Raw genomic sequence first — 22,667 nt, forward strand, 5'->3', positions numbered from 1 at the left:
GCACCAGCGCAAGTGTGGGCGTTACCTATAGGACAAGGCCAGTGAAGTGCTGGAACACAGGAGCTACGCCACCAGCAGGCTCCTGCTCCCATCACCTTCCTTCCCTGAGCTCCATGTCCCTGGAGGCCGGAGGGTCCTTAGCCGCCTCCCAGCACCCAGAACAGCCCTGGTGCCTCCGGGATGGACGTCTCGCCATGGCCGCAGTGTTGATCCTAGATAAGCCAGGCAGCACTGGTGGTGCTTTGTTATCTTTGGGGCACAGGAACGTGCCCAGTGCTGCTGCCCCCGCAGCTCCATTTCAACGCGCCCCAGGATCCCAGGAGCACAGGCCCGGGGCCTGGGACTGGCCTGCGGCCCTTCCAAGTCCAGAGCAACTGTGACGCAGCCTGCTGAGGTAGTCAGAACAGACTTCCACATTTATTTTTTGTGGTTTTGTCATGAACTTGACATATAACTAAAACTACTTTGATTTTTTAGTTTCTAGGGTTTTTCTGAATGATTCTGCTTATTTGTTAACTATAATGCATTTACATCATGGCTTCAAAGTTAGTTATAAAAAGCCAGGCATGGTGGCGCACACATGTAATCCCAGCGTTCGGGAGGCAGAGGCCAGGGGATCACAGTTCACGGACAGCCACAGCTACTTAGCAGGCCTCAGTGAACCCCTTTCAAAAAATACAAAAGACTAAGCCGGGCGTGGTGGCGCATGTTCGTAATCCCAGAGCTTGGGAATCTGAGACAGGAAGATCCCACAGGTTTGAAGCCAGCCTCAGCTACTTAGTGAGGCTCTCAGCAACTTAGTGTGACCCCACGGTGCCTATGGACGCTGCCTACAGAAGAAATGGCTCAGGAGTGAAAAGGTTTGTCCCTGGGGAGAGCACAGGGCGCGCCTATGAGTCAATGCAGCTGGGCATTCGGGAGGCTGAGACAGGAGGATCGCGGTTTGTGGACAGCCTCAGCTAATACTGAGGCTCTCTGTAACTCAGACCCTGTCTCAGAATAAAGAATAAAAACAACAGGGCTGGGGATGTAGAGTGGAGGTAGAATACCCTCAGGTTCCATAACTAGTACTGCAAAAAGAGAGAAAAGTGTAAGCCTGGGGGTCACATGCTTATAATCCCAGCATGTGGGAGGCTGAGACGGCCAGCCTCAGCTGCTTAGTGAGGCCCTGTTTCAAAATAAAGAATAAAAAACAGGCTGGGCTGGAACATTAGGGTAGAATGCCCCTGGGTTCCACCGCAGTACTGCAAAATAAAAATGTGATTAAAAACCTGAAAACAATGTCAAGTCTTTGTGGAGGCTTGTCTTCACCGGGCTCCCTCTGCTGGACAGGGACAGGGCGAGCTCTGTAAGAACCAGGCTCGGTGACCAGGCAGAGGACGTGGAGGCCTCGGAGCCTTCTGTGCACATGGCCCGGGTCCTGGCTTTGGCCGGCGGTGTTTACCTTGTTGTCCCCTCCGGAGATGGCCAGGATATTGGCCGTGATGGACCAGCTCACGTGCCACACGTCCTTGAATTCGTGCAGCAATGTGGGCGACCACATGTTGCCCGAGGTGTCTTCACAGGTCCAGATGAAGACGCGGCCGTCCTGCAGGGAGGGCAGGGTTAGACGCGGGAGGCTGCACAGCTTGAGCCTGCGTGCGGGTGAGGCTGACCTGGGAGAAGCTGGTGATGGTGCTGGTGGGCAGGCCGATGGACAGTAGCCAGACCATGTCGCGCACCCAGTCGCTGTGTGCCTTCAGCTTCTGCTCCTCTCTCCACTGGCCATCCTCCTCCTCACTGTGGAGAGCAGAGTCCAGCTCAGCGTCCTCTGCAGCTCGCACAGGTGCGGAAAAGGACGGTGCCCTTGGAGTGACCAGGGCAGCAGGGGTCAGCTCACTTCCAAAGCTTGATGAGGTTGTGGCAGCAGCCAGACGCAAACTTCTTGATGTAAGCGGGCTTCTATTCCGATGGCTGGTCGATCAGGCTCCCGGGGACCACGACCGGAGCCCAGCTGACCGCATTGCAGCCGATCTGCAAAGGAGACGAGGCGAGGGCGTGAACCTGAGGCGCAACTGGCCAAGGTGGTTGCAGCGGGCTGAGGGTGGGCGAATGCGCTGCTGTGGACGTCATTACTACGTGTAATTATACAGAGCAATAACGACTACTTAAAGCAAGTGGTATCAATACAGAAAACACCAAGTCATAGGCTGCAGTGACTAAGCAGAGAAGAAAGCAGGCGAGGCCGCCCACCCTCGGGAGGCACGGCGGGACCGACGCCACGCACATCCAGCGCCACCAACGGCCCTGGCTTCAGATGATGTGTTTTGATTATAACTGATGTCATTTGTCTTACGTAATGCTGTAAGTCATGATGCCACCCTAGAATTGATCTCTGTGGTGCATTCTCTATGAACCCGGGAGCGCAGGAGCTTCAAGCCTGTGGGAAGTGCAGTTCTTGTACTGGAAGGGACTGACGGGGAGACATCATGGGGACCAAGGAAGAGAAGAGAGGGCAGAGGAAGCTGATTGTGGGGGTGCACACTTATAACCCCAGCATTCCAGAGGCAGAGCCTGGAGGATCACAGTTCGCAGACAGCCTCAGCTACTTAGTGAGGCTCTTGGCAAATTAGTGAGAACCTGTTTCAAAATTAAGAATAAAAAAATAGGGCAGGGAGTGTAGCTCAGAGGTAGAATGCCCCTGGGTCCATCCCCAGACCTGAAAAAAAAAGAAAAAAAAAGGCATAGGTGGCAGAAGGAGCCTCAAGGTGTGGGTAGGAGGACCACCAGGGTTGGCCAGGCGGTGAGTCTGAGTTCGATGCAGGGAACTTCCCTGCTGCAGGTCCCTCTGCTCTCCAGCAGACCGCCAGAACCAGCTTCTGCTGGAGCCCCCAACAGGAGCCACCTGAGGCCACCGCCCGCGCGGACTCTGACTCCCTTATGAGCCTCCAACCATCCTGCCACATGTCTACAAAGGCTCCCTGCTCCTTTCCCCTGTTTTCTTGGTCCTCTCTCTCCTTCCAGCACAGGAACCACAGCCATCACTTACTTCTCTTGAAGCACCAGGGCTCCCAGTTTCACAGAGAATGAGTGGCCTGCAGAGCAGTTTCAAAGGTTACCAATGACATGTTTTCTACCAAAATGTATCCACCAAACTCAACTTTGAAGTTATAGCCTCCAACGTGTGAGGTGGCTTGTGAGGGAGGGGCGTCTGGTGGGCGTAGACTTCCAGTGAGGACCTCCCCAGGTGGCAGGCCTGGGCCCCACTGTAATGCACGCCTGTCATTCCGGCACTGGGGAGGCTGACACAGGAGCATCACAGGCTTGAGGCAAGCCCCAGCAAGGAGCGAGACTCCTCAACCTAGTGACCTTGTTTCCAAATAAATAAACTGGGCCAGAGGCATAACCCACAGAGAGAATGTCTCTGAGTTCAATCTCCTAAATAGGTAAACTGGCATTGGTATAAAAAGGATAGGGAAGAGTCAGGCTAGGTGGAGTGGCACAACCTGTAATCCCAGTATTTGAGAGGATCATAGGTTCGAGACCAGCCTCAGCAACTTAGCGGGACCCTGTTTCTAAATAAAAATGACACAGTCTGGGGTGTGAAAGGGCTGGGGCTGTAGCTGAGGGGTAGAGTTCCACAGCCGAGTCCCCAGTGCCCCAATCGGGGGTGCGTGTCAGAAGCGCACTGAGGCCCAGCAGTGCCAGTCAGAATGGCAATCGCCAAGAACGAGCGTGGCGAGGACATGAGGAGCAGTGTGTGCTCGCTGCCGCAGGCTGTAATCAGTGCCACAGAGCCCGCCACGCGCAGGGACAGCGCCAGCCTGTGACCCAGCTACGCCACTCCTCAGCATCCACCCAGAAGTACAGATAGACTTCCACAAACCCACGTTTATAGCCGCGCAATCCACACTAGCCCAGTTATTCAACCCGCCTTCCCGAACTCAGAAGCTGTGCTGCCTGCGGGCAGTGGTGCTTGCCCATAACCCAGTACTTGGGAGTCTGCGACAGGAGGATCGCAAGTTCGAGGCAGCCTCAGCAACTAAGAAAGGCCTTGTTTCCAAACAAAAGGAGAGGTGGGCTGCAGGTGTAGCTCAGAGGTAGAATGCCCCCAAGATAAGTCCCCAGTACAAAAATAAAGACTGCTGGACTGGCGCAGGGACCACAGCGCCTGGTGCCACGTGTTACGTGAACAAAGCCTGATAACTTATCCTTCGCATTGCCAAGAGAACTGCAAACCTCGCATGGGGTTCTGGCCTGTGCTCGCCTGTTTCGCAGAGGCCGGGTGTGTGGGTTTGACGTAGGTGTGGTGTCAACACAGGGTGGGGGTTTCAGGTGGTCTCAATGCTATGCAAACAATACATACCCAGGTGTCGAGTCTGAGGATGGAGCTCAGAGGTAGAATGCCCTGGGTTCCATCTTCAGAACACACACACACACACACACACACACACACACACACACACACACCGCTGATGCCTGAGCAGTTGCCTACTTTCATACTACATTGTCTACAAACTAAGATTTTGAGTTGCTTCAGGGAAAGATGACATTGAGTCCTGAATCTGAATACTTGGTGCCAACATGCAAGAAACAAGGTCAGGGGACGGGTTTGCTGTGTGAATTCCACGCAGACTTAGAACAAGAACACCAAAGACGTGGGTGATCCAGGCCTGCCACTCCCTCCCTCTGTTGGATTCATTACTTGTGGTAATGGGGATTGAACCCAAGGCCTTGTGCATTCAAGCAGAGAAAGTCATAGACACACACACAAACACAAACACACAAAATACACTAATTTTGTGTGTGAGGGGCTACCAGGGATTGAACGCACGGGTGTTATACCTCTGAGCTACCACTAAAAATACACACACACACACACACACACACACACACACACACACACATATTTATTTTTCCTACTATTCAGATCAGTATTTTTTTAATTTTTTAAAATTTTCATTGGTGCATTGTAATCATACATTACATTGGAATACAAGACTTGAGAGGATATACAAGCACACATCATCCAATTAGCCCTCATCCAATCCCCATCCCATTTCTCCTGTCTTGATCCCATACTTCAATGGTGATTATCTTTGATACATTTGTTTAAGCACCTCCTGAGTTTTAAAGAGGTTTCATACTCCCCCATCCCATCCCCTCTGATTGGTCACCTTAAATGCTTTGCTATAGGGGCCTTTCTATAACTCGACCTTCCCGATTCCCCTTTCCTTCTAGTTTTTGCTAATTAGGGGAAGCATCTGGTTTTTATTTTCTGTGATATTTCTCTGTGCATGTCGCATTGCAAGTTCCGATCCCACTCTTGACCGCCCCAGTAGTGGCCTGGCCACCCGGAGGACTCTGATCCCGACCTCGCTGGCTCCAGCACCGGCTTTGCCTCAGGGGAGGCCCCGATTCTGGCCTCGCTGGCACCCGCACCGGCCTAACCCCTCGGCTGGCTCCGATCCAGGCCTCAAGAGGCCCCAGCACTGGCCTTGTCTCAAGGCAGGATCTGATCCCAGCCTTGCTGACCCTGGCACCAGCCTAAACCCTCCGCAGGCTACTATCCTGGCCTAGGACGCCCCAGCACCAGCCTTGCCTCACAGCAGGCTCCGCTCCCAGCCTCGCTAGCCCTGGCACTGGCCTTACGCCTTGGCAGAGTTCGATCTGAGCACCCTCTTCACCCAGCAGGTTGTCCCACATTCCTGAGGGTATGTGGTGGTAGAATTCTGCCTCTAGGGTTATTTCTTCAAAAAGTTCCAGGTGTAATGCATCAGATCTCTGCCTCCCCTGAATCCTGGCCGCTGCCATTGCCACTGCCTCCACCATTTTAAATCTTTCCCAAGCTCTTTTCCCACTCTGCATGTTGTCCAGTGTTCCTAAGCATGTGTGACAGTAGCATTTGATTTTGGGGGTGATTTCTCCAGAAGATAAGGTTGGTAGAATCAGATTTCTGCCTCTGCCGAATACAAGTCTCCACCACCATCACGGCGACCGTTTCCAACACCGCCTTCCTCCTAGGTCTCCGTCAAACTCTCTCCTTACAGGTGATGTCCAGGATTCTTAAGCATGTAGAGAAGACACAGTCCTCCTTCGTGGGAATTTTTCCAAAAGTTCCAGTTCAGTTGGATAAATTTTGCCTGCATTTCCAGTATCTTGGCAGCCGGCACGGCACTCCTGATCCCTCTCCGATATTTTATTTTCTTTTTTCTTTTCCTTTTATTTTATTATTATTTTTTTTTTAAATAAAAGAAGGCAGTATGTGTGGTTTGAGGAGGTTGTAGATCAGGCACTCGGTCGCACTGCAGTCCGGCCCCAGTTCTTCCAGGAGTCCAGCGGCCCCGCGTGACCCCCATCCGGGACCCAGGGCCTTGTGACCTGTGCCCCGGTTTGTCCGGGGGTCCGGTGTACCCGACGTGACCCTGCCTAAACCCAGGGTCCTGCGACCCGGGCCCCGGTTCTTCCTGGGATCCGGTGTGCTCTGCACGACCCCCGCCTGGGGCTCAGGCATTTATTTATTTCTTAAAATCTTATGAGCCAGGGCAATTTGGCAAGAGAAAAAATTTAAAGGGAAATAAATCGAGATAGTGGAATTTAAATTATCTATAATTGCAGATGATATGATTTTATACTCGGAAGACCCAAAAAAATTCAACCAGAAGACTCCAGGGCAGATATACAAATTCAGCAAAGTAGCTGAATACAAATTCAACTTAAAAAAAATCAATACCTTTTTTTTTTTTTTGCAGGTCTGGGGATGGAACCCAGGGGCATTTGACCTCTGAATTACACACCCTGCCCCATTTTTTATTCTTCACTTTGAAACTGGGTCTGAGTTGCAGAGGGCCGCACTAAGTAGCTGAGGATGTCCATGAACCACAATCCACCAGTCTCAGCCTCCTGAATGCTGGGATTACAAGCGTGAACCACCACAAACGGCCTGTTTTTTTGGGGGGGGTTTTTTGGGGTTTTTTTTTTTTGGTGATACTGAGGATCCAGGAAACCCTTCTACCTCCAGGCTTCACTCCCAGACCTATTTTATATATGTTTTGGACAAAAGGTTTCTTAAGCCAGCGAGCCTGGCTTCGAACTAGCACGATCCTCCTGTCTCTGCCTCCCAAGCGCAGGGATGACAAGCGTGCGTCACAGGGCCCGGCCTTGTTTTTTTTTTTTTTTAATTAGTACCTCTGAGCACCATCCCCAACCCTATTTTAATTTTATTTTTGAAATAGGGTCTCACTAGGTTGATGAAGAGTCTCACTGCTTGCTGAGGCTGGCCTCGAACCTGCAATTCTCCTGTCTCAGCCTCTCCATTACTGGGATTACAAGCCTGCACCACTACACCTGGCTTAATAGCTTTTCTATACATCAATCACAAATCCACTTAAAAGTCTGGAAAACATTTCATTTACAGTAAAGCTAAGAACAAAAGAAATAAACCTAACAAGAGTGGTAAGAAGGCCAGGCATGGTGGCACACACTTGTAATTCCCGTGCTTGGAAGGTGGAGACAGGAGGAACGCGCAGGTTTGAAGCCAGCCTCGCTGGCTTAAGAGACCCTGTTTCCAAATAAAAATATAAAATAGGTCTGGAAGCGGAGTTCCATCCCCAGTACCACCACCACAAAAAAAAAAAAAAAAAGGCGGTAAGAAACACCTACAATAAAAATCACAGACACTGAAGAAAGAAATGAAGAAGGCAGAAGACTATAGGAGATGGGAAGACCTCCGGTGTTCTTGGAGAAGTAGAATTAATAGTCAAAAAGCCCATGATACTCTGGGAAGGTATAGGCGTGGTGGTACACACCTGTAATCCCAGTCCTCGGGGAGGTGAGACAGGAGGATGGATCACAAGTTGGAGCCACAGCATGTTGGGAAACTCTGAAACCTAGTGACACTATTTCAAAGCAAAAAAAAAAAAAAAACACACACACACAAAAAGGGCTGGGATTGTAGCTCGAAGGTAGAATGGCCCTGGGTTAGATCCCTAATAATGGAGGAAAAGTTATTCTTTAGGGGGAAAAAGGCCTAAAATTCATATAAGAACAAAAGACCTAGAATAGCCAATCCAATCCTAAGCAATAAGAACCGTGCAGGAGGTATCATGATACCTGACTTGAAACTGAACTACAAGACTACAGTTACAAAAACAGCATGGAATTGGCACACACACACAAAAAAAACAGGCCCATAGACCAATGGAATAGAACAGACGATACAGAGAAAAATCCTCACACCTGAGGCTAATGCATTTTGACAAAGGTGCCAAAGGCATACGTTGGAGAAAAGAGACCTTTCAACAAAGGGCTTTGGGAAAATACATGTGCACACGCAAGAATGAAAATAGAGTCCTACTCTTGCACAAAAGCAACTCGAGATGGATCAAGACAGGCATGGGGTGCGCGCCTGCAATCCCTGTACTGGAGAGGCTGAGACAGGAGGATGGAAATTCAAAGCATCAGCAACTTAGTGAGGCCCTTGGCAACTGAGCAAGACCCTGCTTCAAAAAAATACATACATACATACATACATACATACATACATACATACATACACTAAATGGGTGGGAGTGTACGTCAGAGGGCAGACTGCCCCTGGGTTCAACCTCAAGAACCTTAAAAAAAAAAAAAAGATCAAAAAACCTAGAAATAAAACCAAAACATTTGCAAGACCCTGTAGCTCAAGAAATGACAAAGAGAATCAGTAACTGGGTGCCACCAAGTTAAAACCTTCTGTAGAGTGAAGGAAGCAATCAAGAGTCTGAAGAGAGAGCCTAGATCTGGAGGACAACTTGGCCCTACTCCTCTGAGAGGACTAATATCTAGAATATATAAAGATTCAAAACAATGCCCCCTCACAAATTCCAATTAAGAAACAGGCTATTGGACTAGGCGTGGGGGCACATGCTTGTAAGTCCTTGGAGCACTCGGGAGGCTAACACATGAGGACCACAGGTTCACAGCCAGCCTCAGCAACTTAGTGAGGCTCTGTTACAAAATAAAAAATAAGGCCAGGCCAGGCGTGGTGGCGCACTCTTGTAATCCCCACGCTTGGGAGTCGGAGACAGGGAAATTGTGCAGGTTTGAAGCCAGCCTTGCTGGCTTAAGAGACCCTGTTTCCAAATAAAAAATATAAAATAGGTCTGGAAGTGTAGCCCAGAAATAGAAGGGTTTCCAGGAACCCCAGTACCACAAAAAGAAAAAAAAAAGCACACACTTGTCATCCCAGCATTTGGTAGGCTGAGACAGAAGGACTGTGCAGGTTCAAAGCCAAACTCAGTTACTTACTGAGGCCCTTTGCAACTCAGTGAGCTCCTGTTTCAAAATAAAGAATAAAAAAATAGGGCTGGGGATGTAGCTCAGAGGTAGAATGCCCCTGGGTTCCATCCTCAGTAACACACACACACACACACACACACACACACACACACACACACAAGCTGGGGGTATCGCTTAGAAATAGAATGTTCCTGGGTTCAATTCCCAGTACACTACCAAAACAAAGTTGGCTACTGAAATGAGTACTTTATCAAAATAAGACATACAAATGGCAACACAAATATGAAAAACTGTTCAACATCATTAGCAGTTAAGGATGTGCAAGTCACAACTATGATGAGAGTCCATCTGACTCCAAACAGAATGGCAATCATCATGAATACAAACTACTCATAAATGCTGGCGAGGACGTGGGGAAATAAGAACTATTCTACACTGCTGGTGGGTTGAAAATTAGTACAACCACTTTGGAGGTCAATGTGGGGTTTTTGCAAAAGGCGAGAAATGGAACCACCATGTGATCCAGCAACCCCGCCAAGGAGCTGAAGTTAAAATACTAGTGATGAAAGAATACCCACGTTTATAGCAGCACGATCCACAATAACAAGATTATGATGCTTAGGAGTCCAACAGACGAAGAAGAAATGCAAATGGATAACAAATATACAAAAAAATGTTAAACATGCACAGCCATCAGGGACATGCAAATCCAAACTGAGATGACACCTAGCTCTGTTGGAAATGGCAACCATCAAGAACACCAATAATAATTAATGCTGGCTAGGAAAGGGAAATAGGAACGCTTACACACTGTTGGTGGGATTGTAAATCAGTGCAGAACCTGGAGATCATTAGGGAGGCTCCTCAAGAGAATGGGAACAGAACCACTGTGAGACCAGCCACGTCACCCCTGGTGCCCTTCCTAAGAAACACAATACAGTGGTGCACGAATCTCCATGTTGATAGCAGCCAAGCTATTCCCAACAGCAAAATTATTGAACCAACCCAGGTTTTCATCAACAGGTGAGTAGAGAGAGAAAATATTCACACAATGGAGTTCCACGTAGAATGGACATTATGTCGCCTGCAGGCAAGCCTCACGCTAACGTCAGCCAGTCCCAGGATCACAGGCCACACGCTTTCTCTCATATGAAAGCTAAGAGAAAACCGGTGGAGAGGGACCAGCAGAATAGTGGGACGGTGGAAGGGACTCTAAGGGGAAGCAGGAGAGAAGGGAAAGGGAGGCCTGGGGAAGGTCACAGGCCGAAAGATGGCCCGGGTGTGTGTGACGGCGGCACCATGAATCTCGCGGTCACATGGAAAGGGAGGAGGAGGAGGGCACGGTGGGAGGCGAAGGCTACGTGGCGCTCTGCATCACTGTGAATCTCTCAGGTATAACCACGGAGCACCAATAAAGTCAGTAAGAATAAATAAGACTTATGTCAAGCAACACAATGCGTCCAACACAATGGCAGCGAGTGCAGAAGCGTGCACTCTTAATAGCTGTAACGCTCCTCACTGAAGGGCTACCAAGAGGTCTACGTCTAAAGCGGAGCATCGCTCAACCGCCAGAGGATCAGCGCTGGACACGCTGACGCGCATGAGCATGAACATCTGGAAGCCTGTGCGTCTCTTAGTTCCTTCTCTCAGTGAGGAATGTTTGCGCAAACTGTTAAGACACACTGTCGTGGCTCATAACGCTGAGCTTTAAACGACTGTCCACATCGTTTTCTGGACCGCCCCCACTTCCTTCCTTCCTGCTGGTCTGGGGATGGAACCCAGCGACATTCAACCTCTGAGCTACACACCCTGCCCTATTTTTTATTCTTTATTTTGAAACAGGGTCTCACTAAGTTGCAAAGGGCCTCACTAGGTAGCTGAGGCTGTCCACGAACCACGCTCTGTTTTTCTTTTTTTATGATACTGGTAGAATGCCAGCTACACCCCAGCCCTATTTTATTTCAAACAGTCTAGGTGGTGGAGGGCCTGAGTTGCGGAGGCTGGCCGCAAGCCTGCAATCCTACTGTCCAGCCTCCAGAGTATGGGGATTACGCCCAGTGGGACTGTTCTGGCCCAGGAGCACAGGGACTGTTTCCCTTGGATGCCTTTTCTAACCACTCTATCTTCTAGTGGTTCCCGTTGCACATCAGAGCATGTCAGCCAAGGTGTGGACGGCTGACGTGGCGGGCTCATGGCTGCCCCGGCCCTCCCCATTGGGGCTCACAAGGGGAGTCCCCACGGCTGAGAGGCTGGAGCTGTTGCTGGCCTTCAGCAGCCCCTTCCCACCCACGTCCCGAGGCAGGCTGCACTCACGGTGTGGGCGTTGTTGATTTTCTTTACTACCCTCTGGCCCTCCCCGGTGTAGGTCAGCAGAGAGATGGCTCCGTCAGAGCTGCCGCACGCCAGGATCAGGCCGTAGTCATGGAGAGCCCACAAACAGAGTTCACTGCAGGGGAGGAGGAGAGCAGGCCCTGAGCTGCGGACTTTCATCTTCAAGGTTTACTTTTACCACAAGCTTGAAAGGACCACAGGAATCGACAACAGACTAGGGTGGCTGTCATTTTTTTCAATTGAAAAAAAAAAAAAAAAGTCAACAAACTGGGCGTGGTGGGTGCATGCCTGTATTCCCAGTACTTGGGAGGCTGTGGCCGGAAGATCACAGGATCCAGGCCAGCCTCTGCAACCTAATGAGACTCTCGTCAAACTAACAAGACCCTGTTTCAACATAAACAAATTTTAAAAAGGGCAGAGCCGGGCATAGTGGCTCACGCTTGTAATCCCCGTGCTAGGGAGGCGGAGACAGGAGGATGGCACAGGTTCGAAGCCAGCGGCGCTGGCTTAAGAGAGCCTGTTTCCAAATTAAAATATAAAAAATAGGTGTCTGAGAGTGTAGCCCAGAGGTAGAAGGTTTTCCAGGAACCCTAGTACCACCAAATTTAAATAAATAAATATAAATAAATAAGGGCAGAGAGTGAAGCTCAAAAAACACTGCCCCTGTGTTCAATCTCTAGTACCACCCCGGCCTCCCTCAAAATCTATTTACCTAATGTTTCATCAGTCTGTCTTGAAAAAGTAGAGAGAACAGCCTGAAAATGAAGGCCAGCACTTGCACTGACTTAACTTCAAAAAAGACTGTGCTGTTCCCTCCTCAAGCTCTGGTCTCGACCTTGGACAAGCAGCAGGGAGCCACACACCTGAGGAATCATGAGTGCTTGTGGGTCTTCTCCCAGGTGCCGCCCTCCTCCTTCCAGATGAACACTCTGCGGTCGTAGGAGCAGGAGGCCAGGATGTTGCCGTACATGGGGTGTGCCCAGGCCACCTGCCACACGGGGCCTTCATGTCTGCAGAGGAGAGGCGAGGCTGCTCAGGTGCCCTACCAGGCACTGCTAACATTCTGCACACAACTGACTGGCTTCCCCGGCAGGCTGAGATGACACAGAGAGTCACTCCAGAAGGGAAGATTACTGGACAGCGAGGACCCTGATGCCCACACAGGTCAAACGACTTGAGGCCACACAGCCCTGGGCATTCAGCCAGGATGCCGAGTTGGCCTCCCTGTGCCAGCCAGGCAGAGCCTTGCCACTGGAACACAGCTAGCAGCCGGGCTGTGGCGACCCTGATGCTCCAAGAGGGCCCAGCTGCGCCACAAGTCCCTGCCTGATGCCCGCTTCGGGAAAGGCTGGGTCTGACCAGCGTGGATACTGCCCACTACTCCTCCATCGCCCAGAAGGCACAGCCTCCTCCTCACTATTCTTTCATGTGTTACTGGATATTGAAACCAGGGGCATTCTACCTCTGAGCTATACTCCCAGACCTATTTTACTTTTTATTTTGAAACAGGGTCTGAGTTGCAAAGAGCCTCACCAGGCTGAGGCTGGCCTGGAGACTGCAATCTCCTATCTCACCTCCAAGTACCAGAATTACAGGCTTGCCCCGTTTTCTCTTTTGATCTCTGTCAGCTGCTCTCAGGCCAGGCACTGTCTGAGTGCGTGCCCACCAGGCCTTGCACAGGGGCCATCTCTCCCATGCACAGGCAGCATGGCAAGATGCCAAGAGCCCAGGTCCTCCAAACCTGCTCCCCTAAGCTCTGGACTGGATACCAGAGCCATGTCCACTCATGGCTCGGTCTCCATCTGAAAAATCCCACTGGATACCCATTAGAGATACCTGCGGACTCGATCGCAGAGCCGCCCTGGTCACTCCATGACCACAGATATAGCCCTTAGAGCCACCTGGTCACTCACGGACCACACATGTGGCTACAGAGGCCACAGAGGAGCTGCCAATGAAGAATCCAAGCTATCTCAGATTCCCAACAACTAGCAGAGCTCCATAGAGGTGTCTGGCCCCACGCCCTATTCTCAGTGTTGAGCAGGAGGTGAGCGGGAAATGGGGCTTGGGGACATCAGAAGGGCCACTTTCAGGTCCCGCCCCACTTAAATGGACCGGGCCTCCATTCCTGCTGCAATTCAGGTGGACGCTCACTGTGCACATGACTGATGGCTCCTCCCCGTCGTGCAGGGTGGTGAAGGGTAGTAACTCCTTCTCAGAACATCACCTAAGTCACAGAGCTAGGCTTAAAAGAAAATCCCATTATCTTGAAGTGCAGTTATCAAAATGTAAAAAAAAAAAAAAAACACTATTTGTGTTTGGCACTAGGGATCATAACCATTAGAGTTCTACCTTTAAGCAACATTAGAGTTTATTTTTTATTTTTAATTAATTAATTAATTTTGGTGGTACTGGGGTTCCTGGAAACTCTTCTACTTCTGGCTACACTCCCAGACCTATTTTTATACTTTTTTTGTTTTTTAATTTGGAAACAACATCTCTTAAGCCTGCACAGCTGGCTTCGAACCTGCGCGATCCTCCTGAAGCCGCCTCCCAAGCACGGGGATTACAAGCATTCACCACCACGCCCAGCTTATTTTTTTATTTTTGAAACAGGGTCTCAAAAAGTTGCGGAGGCAGGCCTCAAACCTGATATCCTCCCATCGCAATCACCCAAGTGCTGGAATTACAGACCTGTGCCATCATGCTCAGTCACCCCCCACAAAAAAAAAAAAAAATTATAAAGCAATGATATACATCAAGTAACAAACTCCACTGGCAAGTCTGATAACCACCATGGTTCCAAACCTCCTGACTTCTGATAACCTCCGTGATGAGCACAAACGATAGCGGAGACAGGTCCATAAACTAAGATGAAGATACCGGTGACTGCGATTGGGGGTAAATATGAACACAGGTGCTACAAATACGACACGGGTTGGATCCTTCCTTGTCTTGGTTCACTACACCCTGAATTCTATCCAGAGCCCCTGGAGACTCGTGGAACCCAGGTTAAAACCCTCAACTGTGAGGGGCGTGAAGTGAGGGTGAGCAGTAGAAACGTGGCCGTAGGACCACGCAGGACCACGCAAGGAGCTGAGCAAGTCTGAGGGTACCCACGCTCGGCAACGAGGGCCCACTGAGCACGTGCTGGGAAGCCATGAAGAGCGACCGGACCCCACAGGTGTTCTCTCAGCGATGGTCCAGCGCTCCTCCTAACACACAGGCTAACCGTGCACACAAAGGTTGCGCAGACCACTCTGAATCACCAGCGGCCAGGCACACTGAAGGTCAGCCGGTGCCAGGCACTGTTGGGACCTCCACGCATGGCCTGAGCAGAAAGCGGGCTGAGCCCCGGCTGAGGGTAAGTGGATGGAGAAGCCAGGGCAGGCTGCCCCTTGCCCGGGTCTTCTGGAGGAAATATGGGAGGTGAGCAGGGACCACGGCACTCACCCCCTGACGATGGTGATGAGGATCTGCCCTCCATTGCGCACATCAAAATCTTGACGGACCTATCTGAGGAGCAGGTTGCTAGGCGGGTGCCGTAATAGTCCATCTGGGCGTCGTGCTGCAAAGGAAAGACAGCTCGAGAAGTTGGGTGGGCAGCTGAAATGGGGCAGTCACCAGCAGTGCTGTCTGGACCCGTCTCCCTGAAATCACTGAGCTTGGTGAATCACCACCCTGGGCAGGAACCTAGCGTGTGGACCTGCACATCCCTGCTTGGGAGCCTCTTACTAGAATGGACAAGCTATAGCCAGACAGTTCTGCACATCCTCTATGAGCTCCAGGAAAGGCCCCATCCCACCTCATGATGGGGGTGGGGACAAAGCTGGACTGGCATCCTCCTTTCTCTCCAGACCCTGGGCTACTGGGGAAGGGACCCCAAGCCTGATACTTGTGGGTCCTCTTTGGGGTCTCTACAGTCCACTTCTGGCCTGGAAAGAGTTCCACTCAGGTGCCTGAGTGCCTTCCTCTGGCCCAACCCTGGATCCTTTGTGGACCTTTCTACCGGCTTTCTGGTCAACTTCCTTCATCTAGTGAGCTGGCAACCCAGACTCTCCACCAAGGGAAGCAACGCCTGGAGTTGCCGTTGGCAGCCTTGCAGCTCGGGGACCTGACTCCTGGATGCTGCCCAACCCCCAGCAGCTGCTGCCCATAGCTCCTTCCCGTTGGGACACCTGTTCTCCCGGGAACCATGTAGATGCTCCTTGACCCTGGCTCCTCCCCTGCTGGCTCCGCCTCTGCCACTGGGTGCCACTTTCCTAGCTGTCCCCCCTGGGGTCAGGAACGCTCACTTGTCACTGGTGTGGTTACCAGGAGCAAGTCCTTCTTTTCCAAGGAAGCACTTGTGTTGGTCTCAACGCTCCTTTCTCTCCTCCCTACCCAAAGACAACAGTGTGTGTGTGTGTGTGTGTGTGTGTGTGTGTGTGTGTGTGTCTGTCTGTCTGTCTGTCTGTCTATCTGTGTGTCTGTCTGAACCTGGGGGCATTCTACTCCTGAGCTAACCCTAGCCCTATTTTATTCTTTAATTTGCAACAGGGTCTTGCTAAGTTGATGAGTCTTACTACTTTCTGAGGCTGTCCTCAAACCTGTGATCCTTCTGTCTGAGCTTTCCAAGTACTGGGCTTCCAGGCATGAGCCACCACGCCCGGCTCGGATTCTCTGAAGTCAGCCCCGCTGCTCCAAGGCCTTGTTGACCCGGGACACAGGCAGTGCAGATGGATTCCAAGGCTCTTCTCCAGCACGTGCTAACTCACCATGGGAAGAAATGTATGTACCCAGGAGATTCCACCTCATCTCCCTGGCTCATCTGCTGGCAGCTGTTGAATACACTCACCTCTCAGTTTCCATATCTTTTTATGTTTTGTTTTTGTGCTACTGGGGGTGGAACCCAGGGACTTTTAAACCTCTGAGCTACACTTCAGACCTATATTTTTGTATTTTATTTCAAAACAGGGTCTCAATAAGTTGCTGAGAGCCTCACTAAGTAGCTGAGACTGGCTTCAAGCCTGTGCGATCCTCCTGTCTCAGCCTCCCAAGCCTGAGCCACCACGCCCAGTTTTTCCACTTCTTTACATGGGCCTAATGATTACGTCTGCTTCAAGAGTTGCTACATGGGGTTTTCGGTTTGTTTGGGGTGTGTGTGTTACTGAGATTGGAACCCAGGGGCACTCCACTTCTGAACTATACCCCCAACCCTATTTTAAACTTTGAAACAGGGTCTCAATAAGTCACTGCAGGCTGGCCATGAATCTGTGATCTTCCTGACTTAGCCTCCCAAATACTGGGATTATAAGCATGTGCCACCACGCCTAGCTCATTAATTATTATTTTGCCTCACCTGTTCCTCATATAAATAGGAGCATGCCCATTATTTTTCCCATGAGGAAACTGAGGCTGGCTCACAAAGTTCCTGGCTATAAAGTCTCTGTTGAGACCTTTTTGCCCAAGGTGCCTCACCATCTCCAAAAAGGTGTGGTCTTTTTTTTGAGGGTCTGCGGATGGAACCCAGCGGCATTCGACCTCCAAGCTACACCTCCTGCCCTGTTTTTTATTCTTTATTTTAAACCAGGGTCTCAGTAAGTTGCAGAAAGCTCTGTGGTGCTCTCTCTGCACATAACCCTTACCCACTGGCGCTGAGAAGCGGCAGCAGGAGGAATACGGCAGGAAGACAACAGCGACACCTCTGCACCCACACAGCCCCCATCCCAGAACATGGCACTGTGCTGGCCGAAGAGAGGGCCCCAAGCCCCACACCATCCCTTGTGCCCCTCAACACAGCGACGGGCTCTGACAGCCCTGCCAACCCAGGGACACTGTGGGGATAATGACCAAGGCCTCACTCAAACTAGCGCAAAGCCACGCCCGCCTTCAGGAATGACCAAGAGAAAGTGAGCTAAAGCCAAACCTCCTTCCTCCCAGGAACGCCCAGCAGGAGGGTTAAATACTTACAATCATGTCCTCCTGGGAGGTGTCCACGGTGTTAATTACTGACACCTAGAACAAAAAACACAGCTGGTGACTTGAGTGATGGCAGTTCCCACACAATCCTCTCCTGAGGCCCACAGGCGGCTTTTCAGATTCTCAACGGCATGTGTTCCCTCGCTCACGCATGCGCTCTACAGACACTTGCTCTGAGCTCCTTCTCAGGGGCGCACCTTGCTGAGAATGCAAACAGACAGGAGCGCGAGGCAGCTCTGGCCACTGAGAAGCCTGCTCATCCAGAACCCAGCACGGCAAGATAAATGCTTTAATGTGGTGTGCACACCTTACAGGAGCCTGCCCTGCGAGGGCGACATGAACTGCGACTTGGGAGGCTGAGGCAGGGGGGCTGCAAGTTCAAGGCCAGCCTGGGCAATGCAGTGACACCCTGTGTAAAAAATGAAAAATAAAAAGCCAGGCACGGCAGTGCACACCTGTAATCCCAGTGCTTGGGAGGCTAAGCCAGGAGGATCGCAGATTTGAGTTCACCCTTAGCAACTTAGTGAGGCTCTCAGCAACCTAGTGAGACCCTGTTTCAAAACAAAAAATAAAAAAGGCTGGGGTGTAGCTCAGAGGTAGAATGACTATAGGTTCAATCCCCAGTATCACAAAAACAAAAAACCCATGGTTGTTATCTAAGACTTGGCGACCTGACATACACCTCTCCCGAGGCTGCTCCTTGGCCTACCACTGGTGACAGATCATGGACTGTCACGCCTAGTGGCATTCAGGGTTCAAAAGTTTATGGGGCTGGGACACAGCTGTCATGGCCACCAACCGTTCAGTTACAACCAGGTCCCCTTCTTGAAAACTCTAAGTAAAACCCCAACTGGATGGATTCTTGAACATTTTCAGCCCCAAACATGTACAACACTTTGCTGTTTCTTCTCTCCCTGGAGGGGAGCTCTTGAGAGCTATGTTCTGAGTCATACTCAGTTCTTAATCTCTCAAACCATTTCAAGGCCAGGAGCAGTGGTGCAGGCCTGTCATTCCAATAACTGTGGAGGCTGAGGAGGGACTACAGGTTTAAGCCCAGTGTAGGTACTTAGTGAGACCCTGTCTCAAAAAAAAAAAAAAAAAAAAAATAGCCGGGCGTGAGGCGCACGCTTGCAATCCCAGCATTTGGGAGGCTGAGACAGGAGGACTGAGGTCGTGGCCAGCCTCAGCTGCTTAGTGAGGCCCTTTGTAACTCAGTGAGACCCTGTTTCAAAATAAATAATAAAAAAAAATAGGGCTGGAGGTGTAGCTTGGAGGTAGAATGTCCCTGGGTTCCACCCTAGTACTGGAACAAACAAACAGGGCTGGGGATGTAGCTCAGCAGTATAGTGTCCCTTGGTTCAATCCCCAGTAGCACAATAAATTAATAAATTAATAAAATCATTCAACATAGCATTGCAAAGAGAAGGAACTCACTGAATATTCACCAACTGAACATATAAACAAAACTATTGACTGTTTTTCTTTGCTCAGACACTATTCTCTTACATTCTTTGGATTAAAAAGGGGACCAAAGCCAGGCGTGGTGGCGCACGCCTGTAATCCCCGCACTTGGGAGGCTGAGACAGGAGGATCGCACAGGTTCGAAGCCAGCCTCAGCTACTGAGTGAGGTTCTCAGCAACTTAGTGAGACCCTGTTTCCAAATAAAGTATAAAAATAGGTCTGGGAGTATAGCCCTGAGGGAGAAAAACCCCTGTGTTCCACCCCCAGTCTCACACACACACACACACACACACACACACACACAATCAAAGAGGTTTCAGTTTGGAACTGACATTTCTTTTCTTTTTCATGGTATTGAGGACTTCTAGAACTGAGCTACTACATTCCCAACTTTATTTTTTATTTTGAAACGGTCTCGCTAAGCTACTGCACACCTGTGATTCTCCTGTCTCCGCCTCTCAGGTGCTGGGATTATAGGCGTCCACCTGACGAAGGGTATGTTTAAAAGCTTTAGAGAGGCCCTCCCAAGCACCTGAAGACTGTTACTGTCAAGAAGTAAGAAGCAGCACTGGAAACAATTCACTCAGAATAAAGTGAATGTCGAGTGTGCAAGCTCCTAACTTTGTTCAGCAGCAGCAGCAGCAGCAGCAGCAGCAGTGGTCAAAAGCACAGCTCCCCTCAGAGCAAGGACCAAACCCAAGACTCTGAGTTCACAGAGGTTTCCTCAAGTTTGCTGCTAGCCCAGCATGGCGGTGCACTTCTGTAATCCCAGTGCGTGGAAGGCTGAGACAGGAGGAACACAGGTTCAAGGACAGCCTCAGCCACCTACTGAGACTCATCAACCTAGCGAGCCGGTTTTAAAAACATAAAAATCAGCCTGGTGTGGTGGCGCACGCTTGTAATCCCCGAGCTTGGGAGGCTGAGACAGGAGGATCATGCTGGTTCGGAGCCAGCCTCAGCCACTGAGTGAGGCTCTCAGCAATTTAGTGAGACCCTGTTTCCAAATAAGATATAAAATAGGTCTGGGAGTATAGCCCAGAGGTAGAAAGCCTCTGGGTGCCACCTCCAGTACCACCAAAAAATAAATAAATTAATTAATTAATAAAATAAAATAAAAATCAGGTCCAGGCATAGTGGTGCACTCTTGTAATCCCCGCACTTGGGAGGCGGAGACAGGAGGATCCCGCAGATTCAAAGCAAGCCATGCTGGCTTAACAGGCCCTTCTTCCCCCCCAAAAAATAATAAGTATAAAATAGGTTTGGGAGTGTAGCCCTGAGGTAGAAGGGTTTCCAGGAACCCCAGTACCACCAAATAAACAACACCAAAAAAAAACCATAAAAATTAAATAGGAGCTGGGCATGGTGGCACACGTTTGTAATCCCAGCACTATAGATACTGAGACATGAGGAATGCAAGATGCTGAGACATGAGGAATGCAAGTTCTCAGCCAGCCTCAGCTACTTAGCAAGGCCCTTCGCAACTTGGTGAGACCTTGTTTCAAAAATAAATAAAGCCAGGCGTGGTGGCGCACGCTTATAATCCCCACGCTTAGGAGGCTGAGACAGGAGGATCGCGCAGGTTCGAAGCCAGCCGTGCTGGCTTAAGACACCCTGTTTCAAAATAAAAAAGTAAAAAAAAAAATAGGTCTGGAAGTGTGTCCCGGAGGTAGAGGGGCTTCCAGGAACCCCAGTACCACCAAAATAAAATAATAATAAATAAATAAATAAATAAATAAATAAATACATACATACATAAGCTGGGCTTGGTGGCGCACGCTTGTAATTCCAGTACTTAGGAGGCCGAGACAGGAGGATCCAGGTTCGCAGGCTGTCTCATGTACTTAGTGAGGCCCTCCGAAGCTTAGTGAGACCCTGTTTCAAAATAAAGAATAAAACCAGGCTGGGGAAGTAGCTCAGGGGTAATATGCTCCAGGGTTCAATTTTCAGTCACACACACACACACACACACACACACACACACACACACACACGAATAAAAACTTAGGGCTGAGGTGTCTTCAGAGGTAGAACGCCCCTGGGTTCCAGCCTCAGTACTGGGGGAAAATAAAAGAATAACTATAAAAATCAGGGCTGCGGTTGTGTCTCAGAAGTAGAATGCCCCTGGGTTCAACTCCCAATACCAAAACAGCAACAACAAAAACTTGCTGCTAAAGCATGACCATTTTCCTAAGAGCGCCCACTTACCAACCTGTCAAGCTCGGTCCAGATGCTCCCCCCACTCTCATTCATTCATTCATTCATTCTCTCAACCAGCCGGTGTGGTTGTTCAGGGAGTGAACCCTAAGCTGTAGATACCACAGAGAATTAAAAAGTCATCTAGCTCGCATTTTCTCCGTTTCCAGAAGTGCCCATCACTCCCGGGGACCCCGTGGCGAGCAATGAACTGCTCGACCCCTTCTGCTGGGCGCTCAGGCGCAGAACATGGCCGCGCGGGTTCGAACCTCAGCTCGGCAGGAAAGAGGCTCGGCCTCTCTGGACGCGTTCTCCTCCGGGGCGGCGTGTGGAAGGCAGGAGCCGCGCCGACTCGCGGCCACGGCCACGGCCACTGGGGCCCACTAAGGGCGCGGCCCACACAGACTCCTGCGGCTTTGGGGGTTTGTTCTCAGGCGCAGAGGGAAGAGGGCGGGAGGCCCGGCGCCGCCTCGGCAGGGCCAGAGCACCCGAACCCCGGCGCCGGCGGGGACCGCGCGGCCCCGGCCCAAGGACTGAGTCTCGGCGCGGCGTGGAGGGCCGCTTCTGTGCCACGAACCCACTCCGCACCCCAGACGCTAACGCTCACCATGTCGGCGGCGGCAGCAATGCGGCGCCCAGACGTGGCAGCTCCAGGCGGCGTCCGAAAGGCTCACTTCCGGCGAGCGGACGGGCCGTCGCGGAAGAGCCTCCGGGCAGCAGCGCGCTCCACTCACTGAAAGGTTCCGCGTCCTCAGAAGACCGCGCCCAGTCCTCCTGTGGCTCCGCCCCCGTATCCGGGGCAACAGGTGATGCCCAAGTGCTGGTGCTCTGGTTGCCTTGGCCACTTTGGGGCCTGATAGTCTGCAATGCGCGCACACAGTACTAAGGATTGAAGCCAGAGGCATACTACCTCTGAGCTATACACCTAGTCTTTTGTATTTTTTATTATATTTTTTATTTTATTTTTTATTTTTATTATATTTTTTATTTTTATTTTTTTATTTTTATTTATATATGTGTGTATTTATATACATAAACGTATATAAATGTACATATATGTGTGTATTTATATATAAAATATATATTTATATATATTTTATATATATATATATATATATTTTTTTTTTAGGTGAGTTTCCCAAGAACTGGGATTACAGATGTACTCTAGGTAACTTATGAAAACACTCTCTCAGTATAAAATAAAGGCCTTGGTAAGGTGCTGACGCTGGCCCTAAACCTGTGCTATTCCTGAGCATGTTAATGCATGCTCAGCTAAACTTAAGTAACGTGTTTAATATTTGAACATTTTTCATCAAAATGATGCCAGTTTTGATTTAAAATATAACCTTGTTTACTTTTCTCTGACGATTCCACACCTGGTAGTGGAAGACTTCTTAAGTCCACAAGGATAATATCCTCTCAAGCAGGTGTTTGAACATTTTTCTAACTTTTCAGCAAGTAA

At 50.2% G+C, this 22,667-nt stretch overlaps 2 pseudogenes across 2 annotated transcripts in view; one reads left to right on the top strand and one right to left on the bottom strand.

The window, feature by feature from the left end:
• Positions 1–22,667, top strand: part of LOC308278474 (mitochondrial intermembrane space import and assembly protein 40-like) — a 207,554-nt pseudogene that overhangs the window by 26,335 nt on the left and 158,552 nt on the right. The gene's annotated exons all lie outside the window — the stretch shown is intronic.
• Positions 818–21,815, bottom strand: LOC308278386 (protein SEC13 homolog; annotated as a pseudogene). Its single transcript has 9 exons — positions 21,807–21,815; positions 17,542–17,586; positions 15,043–15,157; positions 12,449–12,599; positions 11,572–11,704; positions 1,880–2,013; positions 1,656–1,779; positions 1,445–1,588; positions 818–868 (listed from the first exon to the last, which is right to left on the bottom strand). The product of its transcript is annotated as a protein SEC13 homolog (transcript).

The sequence above is a fragment of the Muscardinus avellanarius genome, assembly GCF_963383645.1.
Source record: "Muscardinus avellanarius genome assembly, chromosome: 22".
Lineage (NCBI taxonomy): Eukaryota > Metazoa > Chordata > Mammalia > Rodentia > Gliridae > Muscardinus > Muscardinus avellanarius.